The sequence below is a fragment of the Polypterus senegalus genome, chromosome 10 (genome assembly GCF_016835505.1).
Source record: "Polypterus senegalus isolate Bchr_013 chromosome 10, ASM1683550v1, whole genome shotgun sequence".
Classification (NCBI taxonomy): domain Eukaryota; kingdom Metazoa; phylum Chordata; class Cladistia; order Polypteriformes; family Polypteridae; genus Polypterus; species Polypterus senegalus.
In genome coordinates this window covers 39,683,126-39,707,756 of record NC_053163.1, presented here as the reverse complement: position 1 = coordinate 39,707,756, position 24,631 = coordinate 39,683,126, and the positions used below count along the sequence as shown (strand labels likewise).

Here is a 24,631-nt window from a genome sequence, read left to right as displayed (position 1 = left end):
AGTTGCATGATGGACACGGCCATCAAGGCATTGAGCACATCACAATTTATTTGAAATCAACGCTATTGGCCAAGGAATGTATAATGATATTAACACTAGAATTCTTTGAAGCCTACAAAAAAAGTCAGAATGCTGGGCCACCTTAAATTCCCTCGCACCTCTTCATCAGCGTCATTGTTTTGCAAATGTGTTAATCAGCAGAGGCAGCAAGCAGCACGTTATCTCATCCCCCACCGACTCCGCTGAAGTCATCTGGGTGTGAGGTGCCTTGAATTGTTTAGGGTAAATAATATATTGTTATTTGGAATACATACATTTCATGTGTGTTCCATGTCTACAATTATCATTCACCAGCGTTTGTGTGTCTCCTTATATCCCTTCAGTGATGTGTTTTACAGGTAGCAAAAATTTACCACAGGTGTTAAAGACTCAAATCAAATTCACATTTTTATTATATTAATAATAATTACAGCACCTCACTACTCGAAACAAGAATAGCTCAGGCTTGAACCCGCAACCTTTTGCTTACGTGGCAGCAGCTCTTACCTCTACCTCTACCAGTCAAGCATTCGATTTTCTGTCAATTGATATTTGAACTTTAGTTTTTACTCATTAAAAGCAACAAGTAAATTGAATAATTTATTTTTCTTTGATTATATTCTAAAGCGCACTTGTTTTTATATACCTGTTGTGAAAGTGTTTATTTGATATTTGGACTTCAGTCTTCACATATTATACACTTCATGTCAGCATTTTGCCAATTATTAGTAGTACATGAAAAAAGTTTCTGTTTTAGTTATGTGTTCAACATTTCTTGCCTCGCATTTCCTCTCAACCTACATTTACTCAGATTGTTGTAGACACGGAACACACATGTACTGTATGTATTCCAAATAACGATATATTATTTACCCTATACAACTCCAGACACCTCACACCCAGATAAACAAGACTTAAGTTCTTAGAATTTTGCTTCTCTCTTTAGCTGCGTTGATGTGGGATGAGACAGCAGGCTCCTTGCACTGACTGATACATTTGCAAAACAAAGTTGCTGATGAAGAGGCGTGAGGGAATTTAAGGTGGTCTGGCATTATGAACTTTTTTTTGTAGGCTTCAGGGATTCTAGTGTTAAGGAATGGTGTCAGCATTGTCAGTGTTGTATATTGGCAACGGAGGTGTGTCCCACAGTATGGAATTATATGGGTCACTTGTTGGCTTCATGGCCACTAGAAACTTCTCCTATGACTTTACATGCTTAGAACCATCTAGCAATGGTAGAGAAAATATTTTGATAATGACTGATGTCTTTTCCAAACATACCCAAGTTGTGCCTACTAGGGATCAGCAGGCTGTAACTGTAGCCATGGTTCTTTTGAACGAGTGGTTTGTTAAATTTGGTGTAACTGTACTAATATATTCTGACCAGGGTTTAAATTTTTAAGGTCATATTGTGTATAATGTAGTTTATTGGATTTACAGAAAGTGTGCAATAATTGTTCAAACAAAATCAGGCAGGTGCATAAATTTGGGCACCACAAAAAAGAAATGAAATCAATATTTAGTAGATCCGCCTTTTGCAGAAATTACAGCCTCTAAACGCTTCCTGTAGATTCCAATGAGAGTCTGGATATGTGGTTGAAGGTATTTTGGACCATTCCTCTTTACAAAACATCTCTAGTTCATTTAGGTTTGATGGCTTCCGAGCATGGACAGCTCTCTTTAACTCACACCACAGATTTTCAATTATATTCAGGTCTGGGGACTGAGATAGCCATTCCAGAACGTTGTACTTGTTCCTCTGCATGAATGCCTTAGTGGATTTTGAGCAGTGTTTCGGGTTGTTGTCTTGTTGAAAGATCCAGCCCCGGCGCAGCTTCAGCTTTGTCACTGATTCCTGGACATTGGTCTCCAGAATCTGCTGATACTGAGTGGAATCCATGCATCCCTCAACTTTGACAAGATTCCCAGTCCCTGCACTGGCCACACAGCATGATGGAACCACCACCATATTTTACTGTAGGTAGCAGGTGTTTTTCTTGGAATGCTGTATTCTTTTTCCTCCATGCATAACGCCCCTTGTTATGCCCAAATAACTCAATTTTAGTTTCATCAGTCCACAGCACCTTATTCCAAAATTAAGCTGGCTTGTCCAAATGTGCTTGAGCATACCTCAAGCAGCACTGTTTGTGCTGTGGGCGGAGAAGAGGCTTCCTCTGCATCGCATACAGCATCTCCTTGTGTAAAGTGTGCTGAATGGTTGAACGTTGCACAGTGACTCCATCTGCTGCAAGATGATGTTGTAGGTCTTTGGTGCTGGTCTGTAGGTGGACTCTGACTGTTCTCACTATTTGTCGCTTCTGTCTATCCGAAATCTTTCTTGGTCTGCCACTTCGAGCCTTAACTTGAAATGAGCCTGTGGTCTTCCATTTCCTCAATATGTTCCTAACTGTGGAAACAGACAGCTTAAATCTCTGGGACAGCTTTCTGTATCCTTCCCCTAAACCATGATGGTGAACAATCTTTGTCTTCAGGTCATTTGAGAGTTGTTTTGTGACCCCCATGTTGCTACTCCTCAGAGAAAATTAAAGGAGGAGGGAAACTTACAATTGACCCCCTTAAATACTCTTTCTCATTATAGGATTCACCTGTGTATGTAGTTCAGGGGTCACTGAGCTTACCAAGCCAATTTGAGTTCCAATAATTAGTTCTAAAGAATTTGGACTCAATAAAATGACAACAGTGCCCAAATTTATGCACCTGCCTGATTTTGTTTGAACAATTATTGCACACTTTCTGTAAATCCAATAAACTTCATTTCACTTCTCAAATATCACTGTGTGTGTCTCCTATATGATATATTTAACTGACATTTTTTATTGTAACAACCAACAATTTATACAGGAAAATAATGACTATTAACAAGGTTACCCAAACTTTTGCATCCCACTGTATATAAATAAAGTTCAGTGAAGTCCTGGGCAAACGTTTAAAAGGAAAGCCAGTTATATTTACAACAGAGGGTGCAACGGTATGCATGAGATTGGAAGAGAGGAAGCTCCTTTACTTAGCGTGTGCTGGCATTTGCCTCAGTAAATAGGAGAGTTATTGGAGTGCAATGTGAGCAGTATCAATGCGTGCTTCCTGATTGGGAGAGGATCTCGGATGTTGACCTATAAAACCAAAGAATAGACACTAGAGGTTGTCTTTTGACTGGGTTGTGTTTCGGACAAACCTTCAGACCAAATCACAGAGTGAGGGAAGAATGGTGAGCGAGTTAAAGCCTGTGCATATAGATAGGGGAACTTAAACAGTGTTTTTTTTCTCAGTTCTTTAATGTGAATAGTATATGATTTATTTTTCTTAAATGTTCAGTGGAGGAGAAGGAACATTTGTTTTTGTATATAGTTTTTCTTTCATCTTGATTATTGCTTATTGGTAGGAGGAAGAAGATACATTTCTTTTTAGTTTTGAATACAATCGTAATTTGTTTTTCTTTTTCTTTTCCTTTCTTGACTTTTGAGTGGCACAAGAGGAAAGTATTTTCTTAAATATTTGCTTTTGTTGATTTTCATCATTTTTGGTGTGTGTTTGTTGTTAGGACCGGGTTTTTATTTAATAACACTACACCATTTTGGTTTTGATTCTTTTTTCTTTTCCCATCACTTTTGTTTGCAGTACTTGTAAATAAAGAACACTTGTTTTTCTTCACTTTTATAAGTTTATGTCTGTGTCTCTCTGATCTCACCATCAATGCGTTTAATACACAAACTGTAAGGGCACAAACTTTAAAGACTAAAATTGTTACGTTTAACTTTGGTAAGGCAAAATTTGAACAGATGTGACAAAGTCTAAAAAAGATAAACTGGTTTTAAGCTTTTAAGTGTAGAAACAGTAAAAGAACAGTGGCACAAGTTAAACAACATTTTACATATAATAAAGGAGCGATACATTTGAAAAATAGGAATATGTAGTAAATTATAAAAAAAAACAAAAAAACTTTGCTTTGGTTAAGGAAATAAAGAAGCTGCAAAGGAAAAAAAGCTGTATAAGGGGTATAAGACTAATAAATCTAATGTGATTCGTAGGGTGTATGAGAGCATGAGAGCAACCATTAAGAAGGATTTTAGAGAAGCTCAAAGGCAATTAGAGCGGAATATATCAGAAAAGGTGAAAAAGGACCCAAAGAGATTCTTTCAGTATTTTAACACTAGAATCCCTGAAGCCTACGAAAAGACTCTTAATTCCGGGCCACCTTAAATCCCTTTGCACCTCTCCATCGGCGTCTTTTGTTTTGTAAATGTGTCTATTAGCACAAGTAGCAAGCAGCCTGCTGTCCCATTCTCCACCTTGATGGAGCTCAACTCAGGCAAAAAGTTTTCCCAGCTCAAGGGATAAGCTCTTTATTTGCGTGTGAGGTTCCTAGAGTTGTATAGGGTAAATAATACAGTATATCGTTATTTGGAATACATGCATTTCATGTGTATTCCATGTCTACAAAGATCTGGGTAAGTGTAGGATGAAAGGAAATGCGAGGCAAGAAATGCTGAACACATACCTAAAGCTAAACTGGCTAAAACACAGGAAGCAGAGTGTTATGCTGTGACAATCCTTATTAGAATTGTGTGATGTTATGAGTAGTGTCCCTTGAGGATCACTCCTGGGACTGATGCTAATTTTACTATATATAAATAACTTTGATAGGACTATAATTAACAAGCTGATTAAGAATGCAGATGATACTAAGCTAGGTGGACTGGCAAATAATCAATAATCAGTCAAATCATTACAAAGGGTCTTGAACAGCAAATTGGTTTGTACAGATGTGTTGCAGATGACATTTAAGTAAATGTAAAGTATTACAAATATGAAGTAAAAATTGTTACATTTTAATACACAATGGGCGGTCTGAAAATTGAAAGTACATCTTATGAGAAGGATTTATGAGTCGTCATGGATTTGTCATCATCATCTTTCAGACAGTATTCAGAAGCCATTAGGAAGACTTACAGACTGTTAGGTTACATAGCACAATGTACAAGTCAAAACAGGTTATGCTTAAGCTTTTTAACACACTGCTAAGGCCTCATCTGAAGTACTGTGAACAGTTTTGGTCCCCAGGCTACAAAAAAACACAGAAGTAATATAAAAAGTTCACAGGGGAGTGACAATGCTGATTTCAACACTGCAATTAATGACTTATTAGAAAAAATGAAAACAGCTGAGCTTTTACAGTTTAAGCAAAAAGAAATTAAGAGGTGACATGACTGAAGTGTTTAAAAAATAGTGCAATGGATCAAGAATGTTACTTTAAAATTAATTCAACAAAAACATAGTTGGAAACTTTTTAGGTGTAACAGAAACTTTAGGAAGTTTTTCCTCACACAGAATCATAGTCACATTGAAAAAGTTATCAAGTGGTATGGTAGACAGTAGGCCTTTAGTGACTTTCAAAACTAGACTTGATGTTATTTTGGGGAATTTTTGTGGACAGGACTAGCAAGCATTGTTGTAGTGAATGGCCTGTTCTCATCTAAATTTTCGAATGCACGTCCCGAACTAAAGGGAGCTAGTTGGCAGTAATATGCTGAGCTAACAACCACTCTCCATAGTCCTTTGTGGTCTTCAGCTGAGCATATGCAATACCAGGATGTTATACAGTACAGCCAATAAGGACGAATTCCACTATGTGTCTTGTGGCATCTGCCTGGGGCTGGAGCCCGGCCGGGATGCCCAGGAGGACCGGAGGAGGTCTTGTGCCTCCTGCAGACCGCGAGGGGGCGTCCGCCCTAGTTATGTTGGGGGCCTCGGGTAAAGGGCTTGCAAGCCCAGCCCTGTAGGGACCCATGGCCACCGCCAGGTGGCGCCCAGGTGCCTGAATATCCCTGGAGCCCAGCACTTCCGCCACACCAGGAAGTGCTGGGGGGAAGACGACAGGGGACACCCGGACGGCTTCTGGGTGCACAGCCGGCACTTCCGCCACACTGGGGCGTGTCTGCGGGGGAGTGCCGGGAAGCAGCTGGAGCCCATTCGGGTTCCTATTTAAGGGGCCGCCTCCCTTCAGTCGATAGCGGAAGTCGGGCGGAAGTGGACAGAGCTGGAGAGAGGACTGGAGGCGGCCAGGAGAGAGAGGCACGAAGGACTGTGTGGCCTGGACATTGGAGGATCGGTGCTGGAGGCACTGGGGTGTGACTGGACTGAATATAACTGTAAATAAACGTGTGTTGGGTGAAATAAGATGTCCGCCTGTCTGTGTCCGGGTTCAAGTCCACAGTCTATAGAGTGATTATAGATGAAGACATCTAGATTTTCAGTTAACGTCTGAAGAAGCATTTTTGAGAGTTTTTGACAAAAAAAATGGACCTGCCCACAGTGATAGCAACAGAAAGAAATTTACAGCTTCTGATCCTCTCTACAATATCTCTTCTAATGAAGATGGGAATGTGTCTGCCTCATGGATTATGAAGCCTATTGCCAATATCTTGGTTTTACTCATATTAAGAGAGATATTGTTGTCTTGGCACCACCATGTTAGAAGGCTAATCTCTTCTATGTAAGCTGTCTCGTCATTCTTGGCAATCAAGTCTATGATTGTAGTGTTATTAGCTAATGTAATGATGGTGTTGGAGCCTTGTCTGGTCATCAGTTAAAGGTGAAAAAGCAGCAAAGCAGATGGCTTTCCATATTACCTTGTGGGGTGACAAAGCATACTCTTCTCATATTGCAAGGGTTTCAGCGCCCCAAAGCTGTGGAAAAATTTGCCTACTTATATAAAAAGATCACTTTGTTCTAAGCTTTTAAATCTAGACTGAAGACTAACTACTTTAGGCTAGCATAACCTCCTAAGAGCTGCTAAATAGCTACTGTAATTGCATCTTTGTTGGCTATTTTTATTAGGATATACGCTTTTGTTTCATTGTGTGTTTAAAGAAATGTGTACCTTTATTTTTATTAATGTAATTAGTAATTTGTAAAACTGTAATGGCATTTGACATGTGAACCTGTTACAGCGCATTGAGCCTGCACTCACTGAATACTGAATACTGAATAAATAGGAACATCACAAATGAAGCTATGTGATAACCCTTTCCAAACTAACACTCTATTTATCTATATTCCAAAGTTAACTAAACAAAATATCCTCATTTTATTTAAAGGTATCTCTACTAGATTTTTGCAGAAACCACTCTGATGTCCTTCTGTTGCCCACCGAACATGATTTAACTTGTTCTCCACACATCACCTCACAAAGCCAAGCCAGCCACCCTTCCAGCTGGGCAATTTACGTAGTAACATTAGTCACTGCACCACTCGCAAATGTATCTTTGACAATGCAATCTTATTTGGCCCCTCTGGATAATTTAACATTAAGCAATTAGGCTCATGCCACTTCAAAAAAATCTTATTAGTTCATTTCTGGTAGATAGTGCTCAGCTATCTATACAGTTAAAAAAGGAGACAGCTAATAGATCATATCACAGAGCATCCTCAAGCTGTAAATGTTCATAGAAAACGAGAATAAGATAACTAATCTTTTCAGGCTTGAATCACACATTTCTCTTGGACAAAATGACCAACTAACTTTTTAACATTTTCCTTTATCATCTCTAATGGGTGCTTTTCACAACTTCTGTTATTTTTTACTCTGCTCACCTTCTCCAGATCCTTTCCCTCTTATTTATGCTACTTATTTTTTACCTTTCCATTGGCAAATGTTAAGAATGCTTTGCAGACTCTAACCTTTTTCCCTAGATCTTGATGAAAATGGGAAAACTGCAGAAAAAGTGACCCCTAATTAGTCTATGAAGCTTTCAAACTTAAGTTCTTTTTGTCCAAATGCCAACGTATTTCAATACTGATATGTTCTGCCTGCCAGTTGATTAATTTCAGTTTGCATGTTGCCTCTTCTGAATTAAACTAAAAATGCATCATGTCCTTTTGTAGTTTCATGTTTATAATCTGCATAATCTGTAATGTCTGATTGCTCACAGATAATCAACAAAATGTCTCTGTGCTTTCATAAGATTTAATCTCATTCATGCAATATCAAAACACCAAAAGGATTATCCTACATTCATATATAATTAGGCTGTATTGTAAATTAACTCTTTGCATTTAATAAAAAATCAAAAATATAAAAGAAGAGGAATCAGAAACAAATAATGCATGATTTGGGCATGCAGATAGAATATGAATAGAGTAATTCAAGTTTGTTTAGTAGTTTTCTCATTTCATAAAAGCACTGACACTTTAATGAAAGGCTCATCATAATACATTTGCTTCTGAATTCTGAATATTGTAGAACATCACCAAGCAACATTGTCCAACAGAAAAAAAAAATCCAATCTCTTATAAATATTGTAAAACAGAATTTTATATGGGTTTATGCAGTTGTGGCTTGAACAGAAGTTGTGCAGAATTTGTGAAAAAACACCATCAGCTTGATTTACAGTTTAACTGTAGCAGTGAAACATTACCCAGCCCCCATTGAACTGTCATTATAATCATCTCTAGACCAACAATGCAAATTTTCCTACTTGACGACTGTTGTGACTATCCTCAGCATTCTAGCCTGCATTTTTCTTAATGCCTTAAAATAAAACTATCCATATTTTCCATGCATTCATATTTAGTTTGTGGTATTTAATGTCCAGGCTGAGGCTTTATCCATTGACCTGAAGCAGGCCCTTTCATCAGCACCTACTTTAATCTGACCTGACTGTTCTTTGCCTTTTTTCCTACAGACTGATGCTTTGAACACAAGCTTGGAAATTGTGCTGAGCCAATGCATCAGTAGTGATCATCCTGTAATGTATCTGAGGCAGAAACTGCTCAAACGTGAGACCAAGTATGCAGCTGAGGTAAAAAACTTGCTGGGCCATGAATCTTTACTTACTACAGACCATGCACCTTTACAGTAGATGGCATTGCACAAGGGTTCAAATCCTTGGGTAACCTGCTGGTTCTTGGACCTCAAGCCATATACTGTAAGTTTACAATTCAGAATCATCAGGGCTCCCAGCATGCCAATGCCTACATCCTTTCTCATTTTAACAATCTCTTGGTTCATGTCGCCATTTTTATTAGCTTTTATTACAACTGTACTTGCAGTGGTCCCGAAATCAAAATATATTAATAAGAATTTCATATTTGTTTTTTGAATAAATATTCTTGCTGTTAGTCTTTAACCCTTGCTGTTAGTCTGATGACGGGACAACATTATAATGTATTAGCCTTTTTTCATACACTGAAATGAAAATGCATACTAAACTGTCACCATCCTTATTTGTCCAAACAATCACATTTGACAGGTCCTAACTTCAAGACCTTCAGCCATTCAAGCTCCATGTGGTAGCATGGCTTTATAACTCATCTTCTTCAGTTCTTTCAACCCAGGTTCTTCAGTTTTCTCACAAATTATGAATTATAATCCCTTTAAGACTCCCCATTTATTTATGTATTTTCTTACGTGTGTTTATTATGATTTCTATTGACTACAGTTTCTTTAAGTATTGTACTAGCTATTCACACCCACAATATCCTGCATTTTCACTATCTGCTTTGAGATTTTGGTAACTTTTCTCCGTCATTTATTTTATAGTTTACTTTAAATTTCTGTGCTCTACCTCTATCAGCTTTGTAATTGCTTTTCTAGTGTCTTGCTTTGTGTCTAATAGCTCCTTTATTTGAATCTAATGCCGTTCAAACTTATACGTTTAGAGTCTAAAATTGCCACTCTTAACAGGTCTAAGGGTGAGGTCAGAAAACATCATTACTCTCTCATGCAGTTTCCCACACTATTGTTATAGCATTACAACCTTCCTACTTTCCCACACAAAGACCAAAAGTGGTGTAAATTATTTCTTTATTGTCCATTGGCACTTCAGACTGGGTGACTGCTGTCTACAGTAACAATGTGTATTGTGATTAGCTTTCTCCTCTTAAAGAAAAGTTATATTGGAAGCACTTTAAATGAGCCTCAAAAAAGAATATCTTTTTTTTTTATTATAAATACTGCCATCTAAGTCTAAATGGCAAGAATAAGTCTTGATGTCAGCATTTGGAAAAAGTTTAATAAAGAATCAGAAGATTTCATTTAGGAAAAGAAAATCAAGCTATCTGAGGTCGCAACATTCTTAAAACAATCTTTAGATTTGCATCAGTTATTTTGGTTATTCTTTCAAACATAATTTAAATAAAAGACCAAAATAACAAAAATGTAACTATTAATTATATTAAGACTTATATTAATTGTATTATTTGATAAAAATATAATTACTATATTCTCTTTCTGATCTCCTTATCTCCCAGCCATTCTTGTAAAAGCCGTCTTGGGGAATTAAATTGATATTCTACCTGCTCTAACATATTCACTGTCATCTGAGTTATGCACATTGCTTGTCTACATTTAGCTAAGCTAAAGGAAGGTGAAGTTGTACATATTACAGTAAAATTTTAGAGTGGAAAAAACAGAAAGAAAAATTTGGAATATGACTTTCGTATTTTTGATAAAGAGTTTGGTTTGCTCTTCATTTTGATGTCTCCATTTGAAAAGGGCACTTGGTTTTGAACTCATGAATAAAATATGGACTACAGTTTTGCACACTATTTAAAGTGAAACATGTAACAATGATTTTTGCATGAATCACTTTCGAACACAATACTGTAGTTGTCACTTAATAAAGATAGGCAAAACGAAACCATTCGTTAAATAGGAATTTTGAAACTATTTCAAGCATTCTTTAAATGCAAATAAAGGAGAGTCTGACTTGAAATGATCAATGTTTCTACAATTATTTGTTGAATACAGATCCTTAACAGAGTGCAGTAGCAAGCCTAAAATCTTTTCTATTATCCAAACATTATGGTTCAGTTTGTATCTCAAGGGAGTAGATGCAATGCTAAACCAGACCATTATACAGGAAGATGGGATGCAGCCAAAGAATCTATATCTATATACATATACATACATAGATACATACTAGCAAAATACCTGCGCTTCACAGCGGAGAAGTAGTGTGTTAAAGAAGTAATGAAAAAGAAAAGGAAACATTTTAATAATAACGTAACATGATTGACAATGTAATTGTTTTGTCACTGTTATGAGTGTTATATATATATATATATATATATATATATATATATATATATATATATATATATATATATATATATATATATATATATATATATATATATACACACACATACAGTCATGTGAAAACATTAGGACACCCTTTGAAAGCATGTGGTTTTTTGTAACATTTTTAATAAATGGTTATTTCATCTCCGTTTCAACAATACAGAGATTAAAGTAACCCAACTAAACAAAGAAAACTGAAGAAAAGTCTTTTCAAGATCTTCTGTAAATGTCATTCTACAAAAATGCCTATTCTAACTGAGGAAAAGATAGGACACCCTCACATGTATTCCCTCTTAAATTGGCTCAGATCTCACACAGGTATATCACACCAGGTGCACATAATTAGTAGATCGTTACTCTGCATGTTGAATGAGGCTTGCCCTATTTAAACCTCAGACATTTAGTTTGGTGTGCTCCTGACTGTTGAAGTGAGAGTGAGCACCATGGTGAGAACAAAAGAGCTGTCAGAGGACTTCAGAAAAAAGATTGTAGCAGCCTATGAGTCTGGGAAGGGATTTAAAAGATCTCAAAAGATTTTGAAATCAGCCATTCCACTGTCCGGAAGATAGTCTACAAGTGGAGGGCTTTCAAAACAACTGCCAACATGCCCAGGACTGGTCGCCCCAGCAAGTTCACCCCAAGAGCAGACCGCAAGATGCTAAAAGAGGTCTCCAAAACCCTAAAGTGTCATCTCGAGAACTACAGCAGGCTCTGGCTACTGTTGATGTAGAAGTACATGCCTCTACAATCAGAAAGAGACTGTACAAGTTTAACTTGCATGGGAGGTGTGCAAGGAGGAAACCTTTGCTTTCCAAGAGAAACATCGAGGCCAGACTGACATTTGCCAGAGATAAAGTTGACAAAGACCAGGACTTCTGGAATAATGTTCTTTGGACAGATGAGTCCAAAATTGAATTATTTGGACACAACAGCAGAGGACATGTTTGGCGTAAACCAAACACAGCATTCCAAGAAAAGAACCTCATACCAACTGTGAAGCATGGAGGTGGAAGTGTCATGGTTTGGGGCTGCTTTGCTGCAGCAGGACCTGGTCAGCTCACCATCATAGAATCCACGATGAATTCTACTGTGTATCAGAAGGTGCTTGAAGAACATGTGAGACCATCAGTTAGAAAATTAAAGCTGAAGCGGAACTGGACCATGCAACATGACAATGACCCAAAACATACTAGTAAATCAACCAAAGATTGGCTGAAAAAGAAGAAATGGAGAGTCCTGGAATGGCCAAGTCAAAGTCCAGATTTGAATCCCATTGAGATGCTGTGGGGTGACTTGAAAAGGGCTGTACGTGCAAGAAACCCTCAAACATCTCACAGCTGAAAAAGTTCTGCATTGAGGAGTGGGGTAAAATTTCCTCAGACCGATGTCGAAGACTGGTAGATGGCTACAAGAACCGTCTCACTGCAGTTATTTCAGCCAAAGGAGGTAACACTCGCTATTAGGGGCAAGGGTGTCCTATCTTTTCCTCAGTTAGAATAGGCATTTTTGTAGAATGACATTTACAGAAGATCTTGAAAAGACTTTTCTTCAGTTTTCTTTGTTTAGTTGGATTACTTTAATCTCTCTGTATTGTTGAAACGGAGATGAAATAACCATTTATTAAAAATGTTACAAAAAACCACATGCTTTCAAAGGGTGTCCTAATGTTTTCACATGACTGTATCTATCTATATATATATATATATATATATATATATATATATATATATATATATATATATATATATATATATATATATATCTCCTTTGGGGTGCGAGCAGCTGTTGCTGGGGGTGCCAGAATCCATCGAGGAAGAAAAATTATTTGTACAATATCATAATTTATCTATCCATTCCTAAATAATTAAATGGGCAGGCTATTTCGTATCAGTGCAATATGCTACTTGTTAAAACGGATGACTACTGCTCTTACGTGCGCACACTTAGTGCTGCGTGGGTATTATGAACGTATCTGTTCAAGTTCTATTTAAATTTTAAATATAAGTAATTTTTATTTAGTCGACAGAAATATGTTAAGTAGGAATGTAAGTTAAATGTAGTCATCATTGCATAAATTTTTCTTCACCATAGAAATTTAAAGACTAAATTCAACTTCCATTCCTACTAAAGATATTTCTGGCGACTAAATAGAACCTATCTAAATTCGAGCTATTGAGCTGTCGCCTGCCTGCCTGTATAAGTCACCCTAGCTTCGCTCTTACTTTTTTACCGTTCATTTAATCATGGCTAGTTGCGGAAAAATTACAAAATGGAAGGAGGATTACACGGAGTATGGCTTTACCAAAACAATTATTGATGGCGAATAGAGTATCCATTATTCATAAAGCTTCAATTGGTGATCTGTTTTTCTGCGTTAACCTCATATTTTTTCATACTTCTTCTCAAACCATGGGGTGCGAGGTAAAATGAATCGGAAGTGCTGATATATATATATATATATATATATATATATATATATATATATATATATATATATATATATATATAATATATTGAAATAGTTTTACTGTCAAATAATGCAAACAGTACGCGCACGTGTTTAGCCTAATTCTGGGCTCATCAGGAGTACACACTCACTGCACCCCTCTCGGAATTGAACCTTGGGCGTCAGCCGTAGAGCGAAGCCTCTCATGTTAGCCCCGCGTGTGGTTCGTTTATTTAACAGTATGTAGATCGGGTATGTATATACAGTATATATATATATATATATATATATATATAAATATAAAAGATAACTCCTGTAGCCACACTAAATGCCTTTATTGAATAGACAAACCAGGGATGAACAAGTTCCTTTCTACTGCAGCCACAGCCATGACACACATAAAAAACATCAATAATAACTCATAAACTTGCAATATTATTTAGGAAAATCGCAACATTTTACTCACCAAAAATTCAGATTATTTGTAAACAAAATCCATCGTCCTCTCTTTCCTCAAAAACAGTTCAATTACTCTTTCGTACGGATTATCCGTGCGCTTCAGTTCCATCAAAACCTCACTTTCTATCGCCATCGAAGCTAATGCTGAAAGGCGAACCCGCCCTATAGTATTTCTGCCATAAGTTTCAATTCGCTTTAAGGCTGAAAATGTCCGCTCGACAGAAGCAATGTACACAGGATTGCTCACCGCCACATATACCAATGTGAACAGCTGCCCCATGCTCTCATTCAGATTTTTCTGATGAAGGAAGTCAAGGAGATCAGTGGGAGATTTTCCTGCAAAATCATCCATGGCGTACATTACAGTCAGTTCTGTTTTTAGCCAAGACAGGTCAAAAAGCACTCCGTGGCTCTTGTGTTAAAGTGGAGAAGGCTGCATGCAGGAAATTTTTCTTGTATTTCCGAAACTTCTGGGGCTCGAGGAGTGTGACAAACATCAGGTTTTCTTGGTCTTGAAATCTGTTCTGTGTCTGGCAAATAATGTCCAGAATCCTGCCATGTAGTTGGCCTTAGTGAATGCGACGATCTTTCGCTCGGAGCATTTGCGGTGCGTTCAGTGGCCTCTGAGAGTTCCTCATATCGGCTTCTATCCAATCAATGGGTCTGAATACGGTGACGTTGCCGTACGCCTGCTAGAGGGCCCTACTGACACCAACTCAAAATCTGACTGGTTGAAGCAACAGGTTAATTGACATTTATTCTGTGTTAAGAGTGCCTCCACAACAGATTGTGAAAGCCTCTCTGCCTGGCAACAATGACGGCTGAAATGTGATTGGTTAAACATTTTAATATGAAACTCTGCCTCCCACGGCTATCGAGCTGCATTCTATTACAGTATATGGACAAAAATACGTTCCAGTTATGACCATTACGTGTAGAATTTCGAAATGAAACCTGCCCAACTTTTGTAAGTAAGCTGTAAGGAATGAGCCTGCCAAATTTCAGCCTTCTACCTATACGGGAAGTTGGAGAATTAGTGATGAGTTAGTGAGGGCATTGCCTTTTATTAGTATATATATATATATATATATATATATATATATAATAGTGAAATAGGCGCTTCACCAGCGCCGACCCAACACAGACTGACACTGGAGGCACGTGTATAAATAAAAGAAAATGGTTTATTTTTCTTCACCTGTCCCAAGCACAGCATACACCAAAACACCAATTAACTAAAGTATTATCCTCCACTCCTCCTAGGCAGTTTCGTCCTCTTCCTCCCGACTCTGGCTCCTGAGTAGTGGTTGCTAGCTCCTTTTATTAGGCACCCGTAACTGCTCCAGGTGTTTGATTGCCAACACCCAGCTGCACTTCCGGGTGTGACGAAACTACTGCCCAAAAGGGCCCAGCAGCTCCCGCTGCAGCACCCTCTGGTGGCACCTGCGGAACCCAACAGGGCTGCACCAAACTCCAACTCCCATGAAGCCCTGCTGGATTCCAAGGCACCGCTGGAACCCAGGGAGGCTGCCATCTAGCATCCAGGGAGAGGTATTGGGTCTCCTATGCCTGCTCCCACGGAACATATGCTGCAGGGGCGTCCCGGCCTGCTATACATGAAATAGAATGTATGTGCCCTATACAATCCTACACCCTTTGACCGATTGGGATCAAATTTTGCATAGCTGCTCTATAATAGGATCATACTGACAAGAGAGACTATTTTGGTAACCAAATTTTTCACAGCATGCTGGTTTTATCTACTGCAATATAAAAAGGAGTATCTTGTATTTTTGCAGAGGGTGTTGGGCGAGGCTTGATGAAGAGTGGAAGTGCAGTGCAACAAAATATGGAAAATCAAAGGGTTATTGTTTAACTTTGCTTTGTCGGCTTTTAAATTCAAGCACAACAAACTGTCCAACTTCAAATAAGAGGATGAGTTAGACAGAACAGTTTTCATGGTTACAGTCCAGCAAGGAGTTATCGCAATTCTGGAATCCAGTCAGACCAAAAAAGATCAAATACTTAACTCACAAGAGCAGAGACATTGATAGAGAGGCACTATGCATGATGGGTGGGACAGCTAGCAATAACAATAGGATCACCATTTAAAAAACACAAACTTTTGCTTCTTTCCTTAACCCAGTCTACAAACATACACAAGCATTGGCGGGTACTTCAGCTAGTGCCCTATAAATCTGAATCTTATTCTTTTGTTCCTAACACATTACCCAGTCCATATCAGTATAGATATCCAGCATGACTTTTTTCCCATTGAAATCTGATATTTTGAGCAGTTTATATATATCTTTATATATTATACACTACCATGGCTGTCCATTTGTCTGTCCAGGATTTTAAATCACCTGTAGCTCACAAACTGTTTGAACTATTGATCTGAAATTTGGTACACATATACTACGTGACATCTACTATTTGCTTTCGGGGTGATGATTGACCTCCAACGTTACAGTGATCCCTCGCTATATCGCGCTTCGACTTTCGTGGCTTCACTCCATCGCGGATTTTAAATGTAAGCATATCTAAATATATATCACAGATTTTTCGCTGGTTCGCGGATTTCTGCGGACAATGGGTCTTAATTTATGGTACATGCTTCCTCAGTTTGTTTGCCCAGTTGATTTCATACAAGGGACGCTATTGGCAGATGGCTTAGAAGCTACCCAATAAGAGCATGTATTACATATTAAATAAAACTCCTCAATGATATACGATATGCTTCCCGCGCGGTGCTTGATTGTTTGCTTTTCTCTGTCTCTCTCACTCTCTCTGCCTGACGGAGGGGGTGTGAGCAGAGGGGCTGTTTGCCTAGATGATACAGACGCTCCTCTACAAAATGCCGCTTTATCGCGGTGCTTCGACATACTTAAAAGCCCAAAAGCATGTATTGATTTTTTGATTGTTTGCTTTTCTCTCGCTCTCTCTCTCTGACATTCTCTGCTCCTGACACGCATTCTTTGAAGAGGAAGATATGTGTGCATTCTTTTAATTGTGAGAAAGAACTGTCATCTCTGTCTTGTCATGGAACACAGATTAATGACTAAAGGGTGTTATTTCATGTCTAGAGGGCTCTAATAAATGTTATCAGTGTGGGAGAGTTTATAAGGGCTTAAAATATATAAAAATAACCATACAAACATATGGTTTGTACTTCATGATTTTATCTATGGGGGTTCTGGAACACAACCCCCGCGATCGAGGAGGGATTACTGTATTCCTCTTTTTATTTTTATTTTATTGTAGAATCAACTCTCTGCAGCGGCCTGCAGGGCGGCTGTGCGGCGCATGCCTAAGGGCGCTATTCTCATCCCTACCACCTTCGCTGTCACTTCCCCTACCTCTTCATATCTTAAATCATTCTTGAGGCAGATTGAAGACTTAAGTGCCAGGTTAAGTGAATAAGTAAGGAAAACATACTAAGTAATTGCAACACAATTACTGACTTAATCAGTTTTAACTCAAAAAGAGTTTTTTTTAGTTAACATAAGACATTGCCTGCGGGGGGCTGGTGCCCTGCCCAGGCTTTGTTTCCTGTCTTGTGCCCTGTGTTGGCTGGTATTGACTCCAGCAGACCCCCGTGACCCTGTAGTTAGGATATAGCGGGTTGAATGGATGGATGGATAAGACATTGCTTACCTACTGAGTTATAGATGGTGAATACGAATTCTTCTAGTCAACCAAAAAAGGATGAAAGGAAAGCAAAAGGTATTGGAGCTGAAAATAGATACTTATCCCATCTAGTATTACTCCAAACAATAATATTATGGAATCAAAAGTGATTGTAAATATAAAATTATTGAAAACATTTTTGCAAAAAATGGTCTGAATGTGAGGCTTTATCTGGCCTAATCTTAATTATTGGTTAGCAGCCCAATTGCAAACAAAAGGTCACCTCTTAAGGACTCCTTGGAGATGATTTAGATAACATAACAATATACAGTTCCAACCCGTAATTGTCACAATGTTCACAGAAGCATAAATCAGCCTGGAATGAAAATCTTGGAATAAAAACACTTACAACCTATAACTGTGAATTAGTACCAAGGTTTTACACTTATCAAAAACAATGACTAAGACAGATAAAGCAACATTTATTTTAAACAAAAGTTAAACTAAAAGCTGAATGAAGAGCAAAGATTAAGTATTTAGCATTTTTAAATATTAAAACTGAGAAAAAATTAAAATGAGTGGAAACAAAAATATTTCTTCTGTTTTTAAATAAACCAATTGCTAGTAGCTCACTTTTGACAACACCCCCTGGCAACAAACTCCACAACTATGATCTTAAAGAGTGTAACATTTGGACACCCAGAAAAAAACAGTCAGGTATGTGGAGCTCAATTAAATGAAAAGAACCCCAATGAATGTAAAAATACACTGAAACTTCTTTCACAAAGAGTCTGAGAACTGCAACACACTGAAAAAATACAAACCTTCTAAAGAAGGTCAGTAACATTTTACTTGTTGTCTGCACAAAGTTTTAGTTTGTTCACCTGAGTTGATCAAATTCAAAAAGAGAATGTGTAGGTACAGGTATTTATTGATTTAGGCATGTCTAGCAGGTTACTGTGTAAACTTCTTCCTTTAATAACATTTTTTTAAAATGCTAACAGGCTGTGTCTGTTAGACTGTGTCTTTTATTGCTAACACAATCCATGCACTATGGGGACACAGCATGCATTTCTTAATCTCCATTAAATGGGCTTTTTAAGCTTAATTAAAAGCTAAACCTAAATGATTATCTTAAAATAAAAAGTAGAGCAGATAAGGCACCAATAATAAAAAATAAAATATAAATAAGCAAAAGTTCATGAAACTCCAAATGATTTTGCCATTTTAGCTGGAGACATTTCATTTATCATAACACTGTTTCTAAATGAAAATAGTTCATTGCTCATATATTTTGGATTTATTCCTAAACTATCAAGCAGAACAATGTTGACACACAAGTAAACACTGGTCTCTACATTTTCATGCACTGCATCAGTCCCACTGTTTAAATACTCCCAATGGAAAGCCAACACTAAAATAAAAAAACTTCACAATCTTTCCCTCTGCTTCTAAAGCGACACATGAAATTTTAAAGAGCAGAAAACCAACAGTGCCTTGGGAAATGTGATTCCATTTGGACTCATTTATTTAGCCAGAGCAGAGATTTATATGGTATTGCCCAGCAACAAGTCAGTTTTCCTGATAATTGCCAGTAAAATAATACCAACATTTTAAAATACACTGGGCTAACCAAAAAGGATGACATCTACTATAAAATACAGTGCCATAATAACACAGTTCATTTTAATTCAGAAGCACAAGTTTGATGTACAGAATACAGACTAAAACAACAAATATAATGTTTTAAGGAATATAAACAAAGTTCTTAGATTGTGTCTTGATTGAAAAAAAAGTGAAGAAATAACAAAATTCACTTATGACACACTTACCTACAATGAGGTGTGAAGATCCGTAGATATCTACTGATTAAGTCATTATTTCCTAGTTATCCTTCATGAAAGTGTTAAAGGCTGTTGTGATTCAGTGTTTGCTGATAATTAGTAGCAGGGCAGATCAGTGATAACCTGGAAAAGAAAAAGAAAAAATAAAATAAAAAAAGGTTCTCAGATAAACATGGAACAATACAAACAGAGTGTAGATGGAAAGCAAAAAAGCTGCCTGGACAAAGGGTATGGAAAAAAAAAGCTCTCTTCATGGCCTACTTGGACTGCTATTCTAGATTACTTGAAAACAATTCTAATCTGATGTTTAGAAAAGTGGATAATTTCAGTGAAAAACTAAAGGGATTTCTGAACTACAATGCAAAATACCTACAAACTAGCAGTGCAGACTTCATGAACTTCTATAAGAAGAAAAAAAATATCGCAGACCTCTGCATCACCTCACAGACCGAACACTATATTGGCAAACCCTGCCTCAACTTGCACACACTATGTTAATAATGTTAATGAGATAGCAGAAGAGGGAAAGAACCCACTATCCGTTCCTTAAACCCAGTCCCAACAAAACTAGTGAAAAGCTCAATGAATGTTCTGACAGCACCCAGTCTTAGCATTCTGTTCCTACTCTGAAAATTCTGTTGTGGCACTTGGTGCCACTGTTTACCTGCCAAGCTGTTCTCCTGCTAATGGAACAGTTGTCTAGATACGATGGGCATTAGAATCATCCATCATCGTTCCTTCATCAGACTGAACCGCCTGGCACAGACTGCAAAATTCCCAGTAGGGGCAGGGCAACTATTTGGCCTAGGTATCCACATCTGCATGTGAGTTTCTCTTTAATTTTCTCACTTGCAATTGATCGTGGACTTGCCAGAGGCTTATTTTCCCCAGGGAGACTGCTGACTGGATTTTATGTTTTTCTCTCCTGCGTTGTCAACTGGCCATAGTTTAACAATTAATCAATAGACATATATTGTTGGTTTCTATGTATTGTCACACATGTGTGAGTGGGAGGCAGCTAAAGGGCTTATATAATTGTAACAACTTGTCCGACCAGGGGGCAGAGGGGTGCACCGATTCCCTTTCTCAGTTCCCTACAGACTGTTCCTGGGAAATCCCATCAGGTGCCGAAGCCCAGAGGAAGACACTTCCGGTCCCCGCCCCGAGGGTGACATCACTTCCGGTCAACTCGCCATAAAAGCCGCTCCCCTTCCTCTGGTCATCAGTTCTGTCTTGGACTCAGTACTGTAAACTACCCTGTGCTATTTCTGCAACTACCTTTTTGTAGCCCGGATTACAATATACGGGTGGCTGCCCCAAACCTTCTTGCGATGTCTGCAGTCATTTATTGTGACAGTATGTTATTCAGTTTCTACACGTTGTCTGTGTGTTTAAAGAAATCTATGTTACCATTATTTCCATAATTTAATCCTAAGTGTTATACATGTTTTTGAAATAAATGGGAGGGTTATGTATGTTACACAAGGACATGGATTATCTAAATATTTGTAAACACACTCCTCATTCTCTCTGTAAAGAAAGATTAGCAGATGATGTATACAAGACTTTGTTTATATACTATATAGGGCCATAACCTGTTATCTATAACTCCAAATCAGAAAAGCTTTGAAAATTAAACTGATTTTTTGTTTCCTCTGTCTATAGACTTCACATTAATGCCTTTTCAAACATCAACGACCGGGAAATGTTTCCAATGATTACTTTTATTGGCAATTTTTATCAATTGAATAGGTTGGCTGCAGCCTCTTCTGAAATGTTTTACATGTCTTACAATATGCTAATAAATAATTACAATCAAAATTATAATACTGGTAATACACACAAATCTTGTAATTGACTGAAAATGAAATGCTTTTTTAAAAAACAGAAATGCCATCAAAACGATCATTTGTGATAATTGCTTCTACCAATTTGTGGTGATCCCCATAATACATATTATGTAAATGTAAAAAATGTGTTTAAAGATATCCCATTAACTTTTTCTCCTAAGACATGGTGTAGCGAGTTCAGGATGTGGAAAGCAATCACTTTAAATTGGATGTGTGTGTACAAATACAAACCGCTGTGAATGCATCAGATAGGTTAAAGAGCTCTTTGTTTGTTGAGCACAGCCAAAACACCAATGTTAAATTAGCATTTAAAGTGTAGATGATATGAAAACAACAATCCCTTTTACAATCTACATTTCCATTTAACAGTGTAATTGTTAAGTTAACACTGGTGATTCATGTAACTAATTCATTAAAAGCATGTCATTCTGCAACTTGTTCACTTTTATCAGTAGAGTTTCTTTCCATTGCTGAGATATTGTTTTAATCCCTTGGACACAGCATGGTACTGCTCAAAGTTCCAGCTGCCATAACCACTGGCAGGATTGGAGAGAAGTACGTGAGATCTGTCCTACAACTGGACGCTGCGCTCATGCATGTTTTCATCATTGAAAAATAAAGTGTAAGGTACAACTCATAACTCATTAAAAAGTGATCCAGTGGGAGCCATGTTGTTTCATGGAGACAGACATTACATCAACAGAGAAACATGAAAACATTTTTATTATATTCACGTCTACAAAATTTAATTTACAAAACCTGTTAACAACAAAGCTTTTGTTACATTATGGATGGTATTCTGTCTATCTGCAGGTTACAGAACATTATGATGTAGTTAAATTATTCCAGTCTCTACCTATATAATATGTTTGCATTGCATGCTTTTATATATAGTTTTCTTATCAGTATCTTTGTATTTTTTGCTCGTCCGTCTGTGGGGCATGCAACTGATTATTTTATGGGGTGTCTCCCCAACAACGGATTTTATGTGCGCTGCCGCGACTACCCAATCAGCACTCTCCCCAGCAATGGTGTCCTTTATATCTTGTATGCGCGGCCATTCACTGTGTGCCCAGCTTCCAGTGTGTGTGCGTCCACATGCCGAGCGCATCGGCGGGGCACGGTACAACGTGTGGCACGGCCCGCGCATGCGCACTTCACCAGAAGACACACACACGGACACTGGACGCACACAAGGGTTTTATTAAAGAGGATGATATACTGTATATATATATATATATATATATATATATATGTGTGTATACTTTATATATAAAATACATGTTGTCGTACCTTGCATAACTGAATAACCTTTATGGCACAATAATTCAATACATTTATGGTCACTACAGTATTTGGATTTAACAATCTTCATGTGGGATAAGGCTGACTCGCATAAATAAGCAGAGCCTAATAATGCAGTCAAGGAGGTAGCTCATGGAAGGACTTCTTATGTTTAATGATCGAGTGACTCACCCGGAACGATGCTTTGGTGTGTGTGCCTTTGCTTTTGAATTTAGCCGAGTGAAAAATGACGGCTGTCCGATTAACTGAGATTTTAGTTCCCTCTCCTTTCTGTTTCTCAGATCGCTTTTTGGAAGGAAGTCAGTTTCGTAGTTTTTATGAACAGTTCGAAAGTGCCTTTCCACATTTTGCCTCTTTGGAATAGCAATGATAGATTGACAGATCAGACAAACACATTTCAATTGTGATATTGTGAGAAAAAAAATCCTCTTCCAATTCCACATCCAGCCTATACCCTCCCCAAACAATTTTTTTTTTAAATCCCTTCCTTAGTCGATATAAATTGGAAGGCTAACTAAATTACAGCCGGAGTTTTGCAGCAGCTTGCGCGTTTGATCGTGTGTGCAGGATGACCAGTGTGTTAAAAGAAAAGAGATGTCAGACTGGCCACCCTGTATGTCAATAAAGTGGCAAATGCCATGGGGAGGATATATGATAAGAGTAACGTTTAAAAATGTTTTTTTGAATGCAACACGATCTACCTGCACTACCTTTGTGATCTACCAGTCGATCGCGATCAACGTCTTGGGCACCCCTGCACTAAGGTATTGTTAGTGTTTACTCATAATAGCACACTATTGTAATGATCTGTGCTATTTTCTCCTCATTACTATAACAATGCAAAATAGACTTTTAATGTCTAAGTGTGAACAATTATTAATTGATTATTTCTGTCTAAGAGGGGGAAATACTGTCCACTTTTAAGTAGGGATGTCACAATACCAGAATTTTTGTATTTGACACCAGTACCTGTGAAAATTTATGATACTCAATACCTTTCGATACTACAACAAAAACAGAACTCCCATTCAATGGCTTTTTCTTAAAGAACTTTTATTTATTGAAGTGAACAATATTGTGCCACTTTCTGTAATACAGTGTAAAATATACAAAAACTAACAGTAACAACCACTTTTAAATACTATTATATCCAACAAGAAGTTACCCAATTATCACCTAAGTAAACTAGTATTGATATTTATAAATATAAAAATTCAGTGCAAGGCCTGAATTGTAATGTGTGGCAGAGACAGGGATCCTACCGTGTAACAAAATTTTACTTTGACTGTTATTTCATTGCAGACATTATGATATTTCATGTTTTATCTGGTCAAGTTCATTTCATTTGTTAATACATGGCCTGCAACACATTCCAAGAAAAGTTGGTAAGGGGGCTAATTAGGACCAGTAATGAGGTAAACACATTAAATAATGATGTGATTTCAAATAGGTGATGTCAACAGGTGATTGAAATCATGATTTGGTACAAAAGCAGTATCCACAAAAGGCTGAATCTTTGGGGAGCAAAGATGGGCAAAGAATCTCCAGCTTGTCAACAAATGCATGAGAAAATATATTGAAATATTCAAAAACAATGTTCCCCAAAGAAAGATTGGAAGGGATTTGCATATTTCTCCCTCTACAGTGCGTAATATCATTTAATAATTCAAGGAAAACGCTTGATCTCCGATCCCTCAGACAGCACTGCATCAACAATCATCACTAATCAATAGCTGATATAACCACACGGGCAAGGAATTATTTTGGCAAACCATTGTCAAGCACTACAATATGGAATTACATTCACAAATGCTACTTAAACTTTACTGTGCAAAAAAGAAGCCTCATGTTAACAATCCCAGAAGTGGCTAGAATGTGTCACAGACTGAAAATGTAGGAATGAAGCCATATTAACAAATGAAATGAAGTTGACCAGACAAAGCATGAAATATCTAGG

The 24,631-nt window shown here is 37.6% G+C and overlaps 1 protein-coding gene across 3 annotated transcripts in view; it reads right to left on the bottom strand.

The window, feature by feature from the left end:
• The window catches only part of LOC120537097 (neurite extension and migration factor-like), a 519,487-nt gene that overhangs the window by 250,868 nt on the left and 243,988 nt on the right, over positions 1 to 24,631 (bottom strand). For all 3 annotated transcript variants that reach the window (XM_039765751.1, XM_039765752.1, XM_039765750.1), the window contains exon 2: positions 19,508 to 19,642. The gene's annotated coding sequence lies outside the window, so the exon portion shown is untranslated. The remainder of the gene's footprint in view (positions 1 to 19,507; positions 19,643 to 24,631) is intronic.